We start from the raw sequence: 14,871 nt of genomic DNA on the forward strand, positions 1-14,871 counted from the left end.
GACCCAGAAATTGTTGTGATTGTGTGTTTAACTTGGAAAAATCCAGATACCGTCCTATAATATTAGAAGGAATGTAAACAGATTTCTAGGCTGCTCTATGTTTTTCTGAAGTAATCTGCAAAGTATGAAATATAGCTAAAAGTTAGTTCAACAGAGAAATCCCACTGCCGGGAATAATCTGTGCTTTACACTGGATAAGATATTGAGTACACCAACCCCCCCACCCCCGAATACAGCTGCATGAAAGACGTAAAACTAGGAAACATTCTGTGCAATGGTGCCAGCATTAACAGTTAACGACCATGCTTCCTGTAAACAGTAACTATTGACATGTTCTTCCTAGAGAACATGTGCTTTATCAGCCAAAAGATCTGAAAGTTCTGAAGAAAATAGAACATCCCATTAATGTTCTTCCTGGATGAGGCAATTCACTGGGGGTGGGGACACATATGGCAATGAATGACCTGGAACAAACAACCATCAAATGAGGAGCACCACAGAGGAAGGAATTTTGTTCATTGATGGAAATCAGAGGCTTTCCCAGGCAGACACAATAAGATAGGCTGAGATAATGGAACAATTTATCCTTGGTGCAATAATATTCTCTCTCATTACCTTATCCCTTCCTCAAGAAACCAAGCATTTTCTTTCAAGTAATCTGTGGTATCTAATAAAGTCTGACATTACTCCCACATGACCTGAGAGCTCCCAGAGCTTTTCCCACAATCATTGCCCTCTGAAGGGAATGATAAACTAGTCAGCTACTTAATACAAGGAGACAGGACCCAGTCTAGTCAGTTCTCATATCACTTTGAAAGAACTTTGGATTTCTAAGTTGGCTGAAATTAATTAAGAAGCTGAGGAAGAAGGGGAGGCCAAAGGCGGCTTGACATTCCCTCTTGGTCCCAAGCTCCACTGGGTCATAGCTGCCTTGAAGATTACCCTTCCTACCCATCTCAACCAACTGAAAATCCTGGTGTGGTACAAGTCTGGCTGTCTGGTCCATACAGTGGTGCTAGAAAGTTTGTGGGCCCTGTAGAATTTTCTCTATTTCTGCATAAATATGACCTAAAATGTGATCAGATCTTCACGTAAGTCCTAAAAATAAAGAGAACCCCCCAATTAAATAAATAACACGAAAAACATTATACAGGTTTCCCCCGCCATCCGAAGGTAGAGCGTTCCTATGAAACGGTTCGTAAGCCGGAATGTCGTAAAGCGAAGAAGCAATTACCATTTATTTATATGGGCAAAATTTGTGAGTGTTCGCAGAGCCAAAGAATAACCTACCAAATCATGTCAAATAACACATAAAACCTAAAACAACAGTAACATATAGTAAAAGCAGGAATGATATGATAAATACACAGCCTATATAAAGTAGAAATACTTTTCCACAATCATTGCCGCATTGTTCTCCGTAGCGAAAATTTCACACAAGCGTTCTTGGCAAAAACACAGTGCAAGTGCTCTCGGTAGTTACACGGCGCAAGCGTACTCAGCAGAAACACTCTCTCCGGTAACCTTTAAGCCTTGAAGCTGCCAAATCATACCAAGAAACGCATAAAAATAAGCAGCCTATATAAAGTAGAAATAATGTACGTACAGTGTAGTACCACTTACCAGAATTGGGAAGACATCGAGCACACTGATGATGGTGTGTTAGGCTGAGTCATTAGAGGTTGGGGTAGTGCAGTGGTCCCCAAACTCCGGGCAGCGAACCGATACTGATCCGTGGAGAATGCGGCAGTAGCCGGAACGCACCCAGCACATCTTTAAGAAAAAAGCCGAAATAAACAAGCTAATTAATTAGGTGCCGCCCAGCATGTAAATGTCGGCCCAGATCAGAGGCGACGCTATCACTGGGGTGTCATCTCATCATCGTCTGTTTCTATCAGGGCAGGCAGGTCATCTTCTTCACGTTCAGTTCCTGGACGACTTCACTTTCGGTCCATTCGCTACTGCATTCAGTTTCGATTGTTATCCTTTCCTCTTCCAATTGCATCAGCTCTTCATCTATCAGTTCTTGCTCATGGGATGCCAAAACCTCTTCAACATCACCTTCGTCAACTTCCACAAGCCAAACTCACTTTGTCCTTACTTCGTTCACCACGATCAAAACGCTTAATTATGTCTAGTTTTACGCTAAGTGTAACACCCTTACGAGCTCTTTTCAGCTTTTCCAATACCTTAGAACTCATCTTGCTAACGGCTGCTCACAGGTACGTGTTTAAGCAATGCAGGCTAGAATGCAATTCCAGGGGAGGAGCTTGGCTGCTTGGGGCGTGCGCTGCCTTTTTTCATAACAGTGAAAACACCACCTGTTAGTGAAAACAGGTAATTAATGTAGGTCTTTCGTAACAGCGAAGTTTCGTAAAGCAAACGTTCGAAAAGCGGGGGGACACCTGTACTTGTTCATTTATTTATTGAGAAAAATGATCCAATCTTACATGCATTTGTTGGTAAAAGTATGTGAATCTTTGCTTTCAGTAACTGATGTGACCCCCTTGTACAGCAATAACTTCAACCAAGCATTTCCGGTAACTGTTGATCAATCCTGCACGTCGGCTTGGAGAAATTTTAGGCCATTCCTCCATACAAAAATGTTTCAACTCTGGGATGTTGGTGGGTTTCCTTGCATAAACCGCTTGCTTTGGGTCCTTCCACAACATTTCTATAGGACTAAGGTCAGGGCTTTGATTTGGCCATTCCAAAACATGTATTTTCTTCTTTTTAAACCATTCTGTTGTTGATTTACTTGTCTTTCAGATCATTATCTTATTGCATTATCCAACTTCCAATAAGCTTCAGGGATGGACTACTACCCTGGCATTCTCCTGTAAAATGTCTTGATACAATTTTGAATTCATTGTTCCCTCAACGACTGCAAGCTGTTCAAGCCCTGAAGCAGCAAAGTAGTCCCAAACCATGATGCTTCTTCCACCATACTTCACAATTGGGATTAGGTTTTGGTGTTAGTGTGCAGTGCCCTATTTTCTCCAAACATAGCAAAGTGCATTTCTCCTAAAAAGTTCAATTTTGTCTCATCTGCCCATAGAATATTGTCCCAGAAGTGTTGTAGAACATCCAAGTGATCTTTTGCAAACTTGAGACATGCAGCAAAGTTTTATCAGAGAACAATGGTATCCTCCATGCTGTCCTTCCAAGTTCAGTGTTTTTTTTATAATGGACACATGAACAGAGACTTTAGCAAGTTCTAGAGATTTCTGCAGCTCTTTTGCTGTTGTCCTTGGGTTCTTTTTCACCTCCTTTAGCATTGCACATTGTGTTCTTGGTGTGATCTTTGCAGGATGGCCACTCCTAGGGAGAGTAGCAACAGTACTGAATTTCCTCCATTTGTAGACAATTTCTCTTCCTGTGGACCGATGAATACTCAGGTCTTTAGAAATACTTTTGTAGCCTTTTCCAGCTTTAATGCATCTCTACAATTCATCATCTAAGGTCCTTTGAAAGTTGATTTGATCGAGACATGGTGCACATAAACAGATCTTTCTTGAAAAGAGCAGGCTCTGTCAGTAACCTGACTTTGTGTGTCTTTTTTTTAATATATAGGGCGGAGCATCTCTACAACCCATCCCTCCAATCTCATCTCATTGATTGGAACACCTGACTCCAAATAGTTTTTATAGAAGGCATTACCCCAGAGGTTCACATACTTTTTCCAACAAACACATGTAATATTGGATCATTTTTCTCAATAAATAAATGAACAAATATAATGTTTTTGCATTATTTATTTAGTTGGGTTCTCTTTATCTAGTCTTAGGACTTATGTGAAGATCTGATCACATTTTAGGTCTATGCAGAAATAGAGAAAATTCTAAAGGGCTCACAGACTTTCTAGCACCACTGTACGTCCCCAGTCCACCTATTTCAACACTTCAAACCAACAATATCCATACATCATACAGGGAATCAAATCAGCCCTTCAAATCTCTACAAATTCGACAAAGGCCCTCTATCATCTCCTGTGGCTGATGATCATGCCTCTGATAAAGGCTGATCAATTCGAAATATTTATCCCTCTCTTTCCACATATACTGCTACACACAGGGTCAAATCGGGCACTGTGAGGAAGAAAAGTGGGTAGCCATTCCAGTCCTGTCAGGAAGGTCGGAATCCTGGTTTCCCTAAGCTGTGAATTCAGTGAGTTCAGACAGTGTCCGTTACTAATTGCTCCCAGCCGCCCCCACTAAAATATGCATCACTGGGAGATGCGGCTGCAAATCCTCCCTGTGGTTAAATAGGTACAGAATCAGAATCAGGTTTATCATTACTGACGTATGTCAAGAAATTTATTGTTTTGCAAAAGCAGATTTATAATGGATTGTGTATTTATGAAAATATGCAACACATAAAAGTTACCATGAGTTACAATAAGTGTAAAAAAATAAATAGGTAGTGCAAAAAGTGAGGTAGCATTCATGGGCTGTTCAGAAACCTGATGGTGGAGAAGAAGCTGTTCCTAAAACCTTGGGTATGTGTCTTCAGGCTCCTGTACCTCCACCTTAATGGTAGCAACGAGAAGGGGGCATGTAAGGATTTTTTGTACTAGTTCATCCTTTAAAATAAAATTTGTCAGCCTCCCAGCTAACAACAGGAATTCAAATCCCACTCTGATCACGTACACACTGGCCAAGTCTAACACAGAACCAAGGTAGTGCTGCCCCACTAGACAGGTTTCTCTCAGATGCAGCATCAAACTGAGATGGCACCTGCCTTCTCAGAGTGGCATTAAACAATTGTGCAATAATATGAGAGCATGGGAGCTAACTTTTCTGAGTGACTATTTTTCTTTAAATAACAGATTATCTGCAATTTATGAAAACTATCAGGCTTGGGTATATGTACAGTGAAAGTATTTACATTATTGTACAGCAATAACCCTTTTATTATTTCCTTGCTAAATAGTATAGTATTCAGTGGTGATATTGAAATCAAGGTTCCAGTCATACAATTTAATCAACTCATACAAAAGAGAAGTAGCTAACCATAGCACGGTTTTACCACAAGCTACTAAAACATTGGTTGCAGTTAATAAAACTCTTAAATGAAAAAAAAACATAGAACCAGCTGTCGAGTGCACTATATTTTTATTCGACAACTGAACAAAAGTTGGACAAATGCCAATCACCTCAGGAGCCTGCTTTTCCAGACACACATCTGTGGCAGTAGAAGAGGCGGAAGTGACTTCAGCAGCGTCTGGCCATGAATTATATTTTTCTTCCAAATCCCCAGGCTCACTCCCTCTTTAAATACTTTCTCTGTAACAATTTCCACAAAACCTATAATGTGAGCAGAGTTACCAACACTGCAGGACAGGAAGGAAACATCAGGCTCCAGGGCACCTTCGTACTTGCTTGTTTATGAGTTTTAGAAATATTGCTGATGGGAATTCAAGCTGTCTAATTACAGCCAAGATTAGCCAAAGTGGTGATCAAAGTTGCTGTCCTGAGAAGATGAGCAAATCTGGCATCCAATGGCCTAGGAGCTGGGTTAGCTGAAGGTAGGGCATTACATGACAAAATCTTGATAATTGGTAGTCCAAGATGTTGGAAGAATGTAGCTGAAATTATACTAGAACATGGCTAGGGTTGGAGAGTCATGGTTACGAGAACAGACAAGTGACAGTGGGATTATTTTCTTTGAAATCAAAGAGGAGGTGTAGTCAACCGAGGTGCACAAAACCATGAAAACTCTGGAATTAGTGGCAACTGTACAAGCCAAATGACTTTCTGCATTGTAACCATTCTGTGAGAGGAGAACAACCAAGGCGCTATTTACCTCAGTAATTAGAAGAACGATTAGAAGTTGGGGAAAAACATTTTACTCAATAAGTAGTGAAGGGGTCTGGTACTCACAACGTGAAGGGCAATGGAGGCAAAAACCATGACCACATTTAAAAAACACTTGGTGGCTGCTGTAATATCTGACACATGCAAGGCTGTGGACGAACAAATGGGAAGTGGAGTAACCAGAAGTCCACTTAAGGCCAAGAAGTTCAAAATATGTTTAACGATCTACTTTGTGTGATTTCTGTGGTTTTCCATTCCTATATTTTGAGTATCCATGCATAGATATTCATCCCTACTAAAGATGAGTTATGTTCTGCTTCTGAAACTCATTCTACAAGTCTCCTTAGAAATGGATTCTGGAGACAGAACATGGAGTAGCACTGTCCTGATAAAGGATCTTGGCCCAAATCGTCGGCTCTTTATTCTTTTCCATAGATACTGTTTGAACTGCTGAGTTCCTCCAGTATATTGTTTGTCTTACTCTGAATATCAGCATCTGCAGAATCTCCTATATTACTGCGTAGCACTACCAGCCAAGGATGAATTTATAGCCAATAGTGGTTTAAGTTTTGACAGAAATATCAAGAAAAAGATCTACAAAGAACATAGTTGGATTTTGTATGATGTTTCTATAAATGCATTTGCTATATTATATACTCAAATATCATAGTTATGACTAATCTTAAGAATACCAAACATCGGTAGTTTATTCCTCTCCATAGATGCTGCCTGACTTAGAGTTCCTGCAGATTTTCTCGTTTTCAATCATCTGCACAATCTCGTGTTTACATAATGTCTATATTTCTCAAACGATTATTGTAAGTAATGTTCTTTCCTAGAAACACGAAATATTTTAGTGATTAGTGTGGTTTTGAATTGCAGTGAATGCCTACAGTCATCAGAAGTTTACGTTTAATAGAAGGAAATTCATACAATTCTCTGCCAGTGGACTTTTGGACAGTTGCAAAATATATTACACCTGCCAGCTGCTTGCAGTGATATCTGATTGCGGAACAATCTGCTTAAGAGGTGTTGGTTTTGTAATAAATATTGGTGAGGACAATAGAATAATTTCCTTGCTGTTATTCAGAACAGTGGGCCGGGATTCCCCCCCCCCCCACTGAGAAATCAGTCACGATCAGGATATAATGTGACATCCAAAGCAGAGAGTTACATCACCTGGTAAATATTTGTCAAGAACATGTATTCAGATTTGTGGGGGGGGGGGGAATAAATCCTGAACTGAGCTTAACTGGGAAGGCCAGCAGTTATTTGCCATCTCCAGTTGGACTTTAGGTGGTTCTTACACTACTGTTGGTGATCTTGAGGATGAGGAATTTTGACAGTTGGAGTTCTGCTTGAACTTGCAAACGTAGACTCACATTGGGAGGGAGAGTTACTTGCTTGGGAAAGCAAGTATTTGCTTAATTAATTATTGTTTCAACTTTGCAACCTGCATTCTCACAGTACTCCTGTGGGATTCAGAGATGGTGCATTCAAATCCTATGCTAGACATGGGGTGTAAAGAAACACTCTAGACTCATTCAGAGAGAGAGTTTAAACCAACTTGCCAGTTCAAGTAGTACTATTTGAAGATGGCAAAGGAGTTATAACTAACAGAAGTTCTGTCACCAAATCATTAACCTCATTGCCAAATGGGGAGTCTTTTTCTGGGAGGATTTCTTAAAGATATTGAATCAACTAAAGATAGGAGGTTCATGGAGGACAGTATTGTGGTGAAAAATAAAATCAACCATGTTGTTACTGAACGATGGAGCAAGCTCAGGGCTCTTGCTTCTAAAGCTTACCCAATGCATCACAGGTAAAGCCACCCCACCATTGAGAACATCTACAAATGTGTTGTCCCATGAAAGCACTGTCTGTCATCAGAGAGCCCCACCACCCAGGTCATGCTCTCCTCTCACTGCTGCCATCAGGAACGTGGTACAGGAGCCTCCGGACTCACACCACCGGGTTCAGGCTCTTGAGCCAAAGAGGGTAACTTCACTCAACTTCACTCTCCCCGTCACTGAAATTGTCCCAAAACCTATGGACTCACTTTGAAGGACTATTCATCTCACGTTCTTGATACTTATTGCTTATTTATTATTATTATTATTTCTTTTTGCATTTGCACGGTTTGCAACACTGGTTGATACGGTCTCTCATTGATTCTATTGCGTTTATTATTTGTTATGGATTTATTGAGTATGCCCATAAGAAAATGAATCTCAGGGTTGTATATGGTGACATATGTATTTCGATAATAAATTTCTTTGAAATTTAAGTTTACCTTCACTTTTTTTTTCCTTTCTGTCCAAGTTTCCACTACCCCAGCTGATATTGTACTCTGGGTAAAATCAAATTTTGACTGATTATACTCTTTAAAGGTCTCAGGATATTTCACTATTTTAAAGGTGTAATATAATTGCACCTTACTGTTATTGAATTTCTTTATACTACACTGGTAAGGAAGGAAAATGCAACATTAGCATTCAATTTGAGAGGACTACAATATAAAAGCAAAGATGTAATGCTGAGGTTTTGTAAGGCATTGATCAGACTGCACTTGGAGTATTGTAAGTGGTCTTAGGCCCCTTGTCTAAGAAAGGATGTGCTGGCATTGGAGAGAGTCCAAAAGCGGTTCATGAGAAATATCCCAGGAATGAAAGGGTTAATATATGAGGAACATTTAATGGCTCTGGGCCTATACTCACTGAAGTTTAGAAAAATGAGGGAGGATCTCATTGAAACCTATCAAATGTTGAAAGGCCGAGAGAGTGGATGTGCAGAGAATGTTTCCTATAGTGGGGAAGTCTAGGACCAGAAGCACAACCTCAGAACAGAACATGTCCCTTCAGAACAATGATGAGAGGAGTTTCTGGAATTCATTGCCACAGACGGCTGTGGAGGCCAAGGTATTGGGTATATTTAAACAGGAGGTAGATAGGTTCTTGAATAGTAAGGGTATCAAAAGTTTTGGGGTGAAGGCAGGAGAATGGGATTGAGGGATAATAAATCATCCATGATTAAATGGCGGAGCAGATGCGATGGGCCGAATAGCCTAATTCTGCTCCCATGTCGAATGGCCTTACAATTCAGAAGTAAAACATTGGTTCTAAAACAATTTACAATGCCTCATGAATACAGAAAACACTATCTGAATTACAGTTCCTTATTCTTTTAAATACACTTACCAAACTTTATAGGTGATATTGGAATTCAGTGAACTATTTCATAATTATAGTAAAGTTTCCAAGTGTGCTTTATAAACAATACAGCAGTCTGCCTCATAAAAATAAAATTTTCTTTCTTCCAGCTATTTTCTTCCTGTTGGGCTCTACCTCCCTGTTTCTTTTCATTGGCTCCAACTAATGGCAATCTGAATAACAATATTTAAGTGAGGGGGAAGGAAATTTAATGCACAACTTTGCGGCCTGTGGTTTGCAGTCATGACACAAGTGGAAACTCATACTTTTATCCAAACTCAGAGCTGTCTGACCAACACATCCTGATAAACGCTGGTAAACACAGCTGCAAAGAAAAAGATAGAAATAGGAGAAAAACTGCAAGACAGGAAGAGACAATTTGGCCATTATGTCCTGCTGTTTGAAGGAGAGATAATTAGCCTAATCTCACCTTCTAGCACTGGGTCCATGCCTCTGCAAGCCACAACCCTTCAATTACACATCCAAATACTGTTTAATACTGCTATGGGTTTCTGTCTCTACTCCGCATTCAGGCAGAGCTCAAGATCTATGGGTGAAAGACTTCTCATATCCTCTCTGCTGCTCCTTCTCATTTTCAATCAATAGTCCCATGTCTTTTAACCCCTGTGCCATGGAGAATGGGGTCACCCAGTTTTTTTTAATTTACTTGCTTACTCACTCACTCTGCCAGAGCCTCGGTGACCACTTTTTCAAGTGGTTGTCTTGGAGGAAAGATTCTGTGAGTGGTCCCCCACGTCCTTCTCACAGTGCAGTTTTTTTTTACGAGGCTGAGTTGCGAGCTCAACGCTCAACCTGGCACAGATGGAAAGCATGCCCGGGAGCGGCCCGACTGGGCTTGAACTCGGGAACCTTCGCTCTGGAGTCTGGCACTGATGTCACTGCGCCACCAGCCGGCCCTTTATTAGGCCCTTCAATTTTATGAAGGTCCATTGAACTCCCACTGCACATTCTGTTCCAATATATAAAAGTCCAGCCCCAGCCTATACAGTATTATCTCTCAGCCAAGTTTTTCCACTCCTGGCAACATCCCCATCAATCTCTCCTGCACTCTCTCTGATGTAACCTTTCCTTTAACGTGGTGACTGTAACTTTGGACTGGGACTATACTGGGCTGTATTGCCCTGAACTGGTGTTAGGTCTGTTATGAGGTTTAGCTATCAATTTTTTTTAAATTACACCTTCATCTGCACCCACACTCCAATACTCAACTCCATCGGACTAATGTTATTTTTGTTCTCAACATGTGGATGGTGTAACTCGCTCAATGGTTCAAACAATCTGCAACCAAGCTAAGCATCAGAAAGCTGGTAATAGTAACCTATAGTAATTTTGTAGCTCATCTTCATCTGCTGAGATAATTCCCAGGAACAGTAATATGCAGATAGCACTAAAAAAAAAGCTAAATGACATAAAAATATCAGTTAAAGTGAATTAAATGTCTAGATTTTAACCAAACAGGGAAACCTTGTCTCCATTACATCAGCTCCTCTATTTAGCTCTCTTAGCTTGTCATCATCTAAGCTTATAACTCCTATTGCTGCTTTTCCCTCTCTGCTCTCTAACAAGGTAAAGACGGCCCATCCCTCCGGATGGGAGCTTCTCAACGGCGAGGTCAACATACATATGCCTGAAGCTAATTGTTTAAATCTGTAGACAATTAGAAACGAATTGAAATTCATGAAACCCGGTCCATGTGCTGCCTTTGTGTCCAATCTCATGACTCCATTCTGTTACTTCTCCAGTCATACAGCAAACAAACAGGCCCTTCAGCCCATCAACTCTGTACTGATTATCAAGCACTGATGCTGCACTATTCCATTCTGCTCTTCCCACATTCCCGTCAACTCCTCCCAGATTCCAACACTCACCTGTACACTAAGTGACAGGCACCAATTTACCTATCAATCCACATCAATGGGATGTGGGAGGAAACTGGAATACTGGACGGAAATGCAAGCAGCTACAGGGAGAATGTGCAGACTTCACAAAGAGGGCTCTGGCAATCAGGAATGCACTCAAACATAAGGAGGTGTGCAGATGCAGGAAATCTACCGCAGTACACAAAAATTGCTGCAGGAACTCAGCAGGTCAGAGGGCATCTATGGGGAGGAATAAAGAGGAACAAATAGTTGGCATTTCAGGCTACGTCTCCAGATCTGCTGCACTCTCAACACCATTCTCTCCCTTCCTCAGCGTTCCCTTCACCCCATTGCCATTCACTATTGCTGCTCTCCACTTACACTCTTCCCTTCCATTACCAGGATCACAACTTTCACGTCACTTACTGCAGGTAACAAGCTACCAACTAGCCAATCAGACCCCATTGTAAACAGGGGGACCACTTCATCGCGCACTTCCACTCCATCCGCCTAAAGCAGAACTTCCTGGTGGCAAAACATTTTTATTCAGATCCCATTCCCGTTCCAATATGTTGGTCCATGGCTTCCTCTTGTGCCAAGGTGAGGCCACCCTCAGCATGGAGGAACAACACCTTATATTCTGTCAGGGTAGTATCCTACCTGATACAAGAATATCAATAAATTCCCTCCCACTCCTCTCTTCTTTTATTCCCCACTCTGGCCTCTTACCTCTCTCACCTACCCGTCACCTCTCCCTGGTGGCCCTCCTTCTTTTTCTCCCATGGTCCACTCTTCTTTCCCATCAGATTTCTTCCTCTCCAGCCCCTTACCTTTCCAACCCGCCTGGCCTCACCTTCCAGCTATCGTCCTGCCTCTCACCCACCTTTTTATTCTGGCATTTTCTTCCTTCCTTTCCAGTCCTAAAGAAGGACATAGGCCCAAAACATCGACTGTTTATTCATTTCCATAAATGCTGTCTGACCTGCTGAGTTTCTCCAGCTTTTTGTGCGCGCTGCTTTGGATTTCTGGCATCTGCAGAATTTCTTGTGTTTATAATCAGTGTAACTTTTCTTGGAAATATTTACATTTTTTGTCAGTTCAAGAGAAAAATTAATATTACTTCAACTTTTGTTCCTCCTTCTTGCCTGAAGTAAATGATCAGCGAAGCACAGATGGCATTGTCTGTTCTTCACAAGTTGCTCATTGGCAAGGGATGGTTGGTTTAAAAAGCAGAGCAAGTGCGCCACCCAAAGGTGAAATTCAGTAACTACCGTTGCCAGAAATTCACTCAAAGCTTTTTCTACATGCGAAAAAGTATAAAAATCCAATGAAACACCACTCGGCACTTTTCAAGCGCACGCAACATACAGTGAAACTGAATAGTTTCACCTATGTGCAAGGTGCTGACATATACTACCACCATGTGCAACACTACTACAACATTAAAAAATTGTGGAAACAGTGTCGGCATTGGTCAGGGTGTGCTTACAGTGTTGGAACATCCATGAAGGAAAAGCATGAATTCTTCCAAGAGCCCTTGAACGGGTCCTCCTGCAATTTATGGCAATGATTCTGATTTTAGTCGTATTCCTGACCAACCTCACTTTCTTAATCTCCCTGTCTCCATCTCTAGAGACAAACTGTCAACCAATATCTTTTACAAACGTACTGATTCTCATGGTTATCTTGACTATCTGTTTTCCCACCTTGTCTCCTATAAAAATGCTATTCCCTTCTCTCATTTCCATCGTCTCCACTGTATCTGTTTCCAGGATGCAGCTTTCCATTCCAGGACACCAGAGATGTCTTTGTTCTTTAAAGAACAGGTTCTTTACTCCCTCCACTATTGATGCTGCCCTCACTCACATCTCCTCCATTTCCTGCACATCCGTGCTCACCCCATCTTCCCGTTTCCGTAATGGTGATAGATTCCCTCTTGTCCTTACCTACCACCCCACCACCCTCTGCATCCAACACATTATCCTCCACAACTCCTGCCACCTACAAAGAGATCCTATCACTAAACATACCTTTACCTCCCACCCCCCCACCTCTGCTTTCCACATGCATCACTCCCTCTGTGATTCCCTTGTCCATTTGTCCGTCCCCACTAATCTTTCCCCAGGCCCTGATCCCTGCAAGCTACACCTGCCCATACACCTCCCTCTCACCTCCATTATGTCCACCGTTAACTCTTTTCCATAGATACTGCCAATCTGCTGAGTTCCTCCAGCACTCTGTGTGTGTTACAACCTCACTCCAGCTGTGTTCCTCCACGGATGGTATGTCCACTTGTGCAAGGAAGGCTCAGAGTGATTCCATCACTGCTTCTAATATTAAATGACTAGAATCTGCCAAGCTCAGACCTGCTTTCACAGCTGGAAAGCACAACTCCTCTGGCTAATTTTGTGGTATTATCTAATTACTTTGCCAGTACAAGCTAGAGGCTCCCTTCATTTATATGCACAACTGAATCTAACACTTTGAAAGAGCAGTACCTGTAAACCAAGACAACATGGCACAGCGCAGTTCTACCCTGCAAAAAGATTTGTTAAAAACTGCAGATATTGGACATCGAAAACAAAACAAAGTGTTGGAAACAATCAGCAGGTCAGGCAGAATGGGCTGAAAGGGAAACAATCCAGGTTTTAAGGATTTTTGGTTCAAGTGTATTCCCAGAATTTTCAGTTTTATATTAGAAATATTATAGGCAGACTGAAGAATTAACACTGTCTCAAACATCATGAGAAATCTTCCACTATCATTGAATTAGCAAAAGGTAGGCACCAAGAGATCTTTGACATTGCTCTGTAAAAACTGGTCACGCTTCCAAACTGAAATATTGACAAATATTGTCTGAACATTCAGAAGTATACTCTCCACTGTGCAATCAAAATGACATTTGCTGGTCTCTCTGGCACTCCTGCAGCTAAAGAATGGTGTCTCATTGCCCCATGGCTGGGCATGCAGTGGCTCAGTGTGGGGCCGGTGTATATTGGTCAATACAGAGAATGAGGACCAGCCACAGCTACTCTGTGAGTTGATGCACAGATCCTATCGTCTGTCTTATCACATCCTGATATTTCCCCCTCTCTTTCTTTGGCTGCACAGCTCTTTCCAGCCGAGAGATGCCCCGAACAAGCTCTGTCACAGCGCGGCAGACTTGCTGCCATCCCTAGCAATGTCCTGCACTCATTGTCCTGTGTCCACCTCTCAGGACACCCCCAGCTCACTCAGCATCAACCTCACAAGTAGCTATTGTCCGTTGTCTTGGTGCTCACTCTTAGCGAGGCCTCCATCAGTCAGGGCTGACCGCGGATGTTGTGTCTTAGCTGTCAAGATAAGGAAGCCTGGGCAGTACAATATGGAGAGCGAGCTGTTCCCCATGTAACAAGCACCCCCTCTCCATGCATTTGATGAACCCAAAGGAACGGCAGAGACTGATACGGTTTGGTACCAGCAGCGTCGCAGGAGTTGCCAGCCAGTGTTGAATGCAACTTAGGTCTGCCTTAGGGACGCCAGCTTTGGATTTTCCTCCTCCTTGGGGTTTACTCCTGATGCCTTCCTCATGAGTGGGTACAGCCGCAAGGCAGCAGAGGTTTGAGATCAGAGTTTCCTTCTCCAAGATGTGCTGCCACTCATGGCTGACAAGCCCCATCTGCCTGAAGCAACTGGTTTTAAGTTGCCAGTGACTTGCCTTTGCCACTTCTTTTTTCAGTAGAAATGGTTCTGCCAGGCTTTGTAGCTAAGCCACACATGAAGACCAGGCGTTGGACTTGGTTGTCAGAGGCTATTTGAGGGGCACGCCATTGGGAACATTCAATAGGTAGTGGGAGCTTGTCCCCATTACCACACCCGGCTGCAACAACACACTCCACACTAAACCAGATCATGGCGAGATCACTTTAACTATTTCATGGCTGCGGAACCACCAGAGGAGGACTGAGTACACAGCAAGGGTCCTGT

At 42.1% G+C, this 14,871-nt stretch overlaps 1 protein-coding gene across 3 annotated transcripts in view; it reads right to left on the reverse strand.

Moving 5' to 3' along the window:
- Positions 1-14,871, reverse strand: part of LOC134358454 (paladin-like) — a 292,622-nt gene that overhangs the window by 117,021 nt on the left and 160,730 nt on the right. The window lies entirely within an intron of this gene.

The sequence above is a fragment of the Mobula hypostoma genome, chromosome 18 (assembly GCF_963921235.1).
Source record: "Mobula hypostoma chromosome 18, sMobHyp1.1, whole genome shotgun sequence".
Lineage (NCBI taxonomy): Eukaryota > Metazoa > Chordata > Chondrichthyes > Myliobatiformes > Myliobatidae > Mobula > Mobula hypostoma.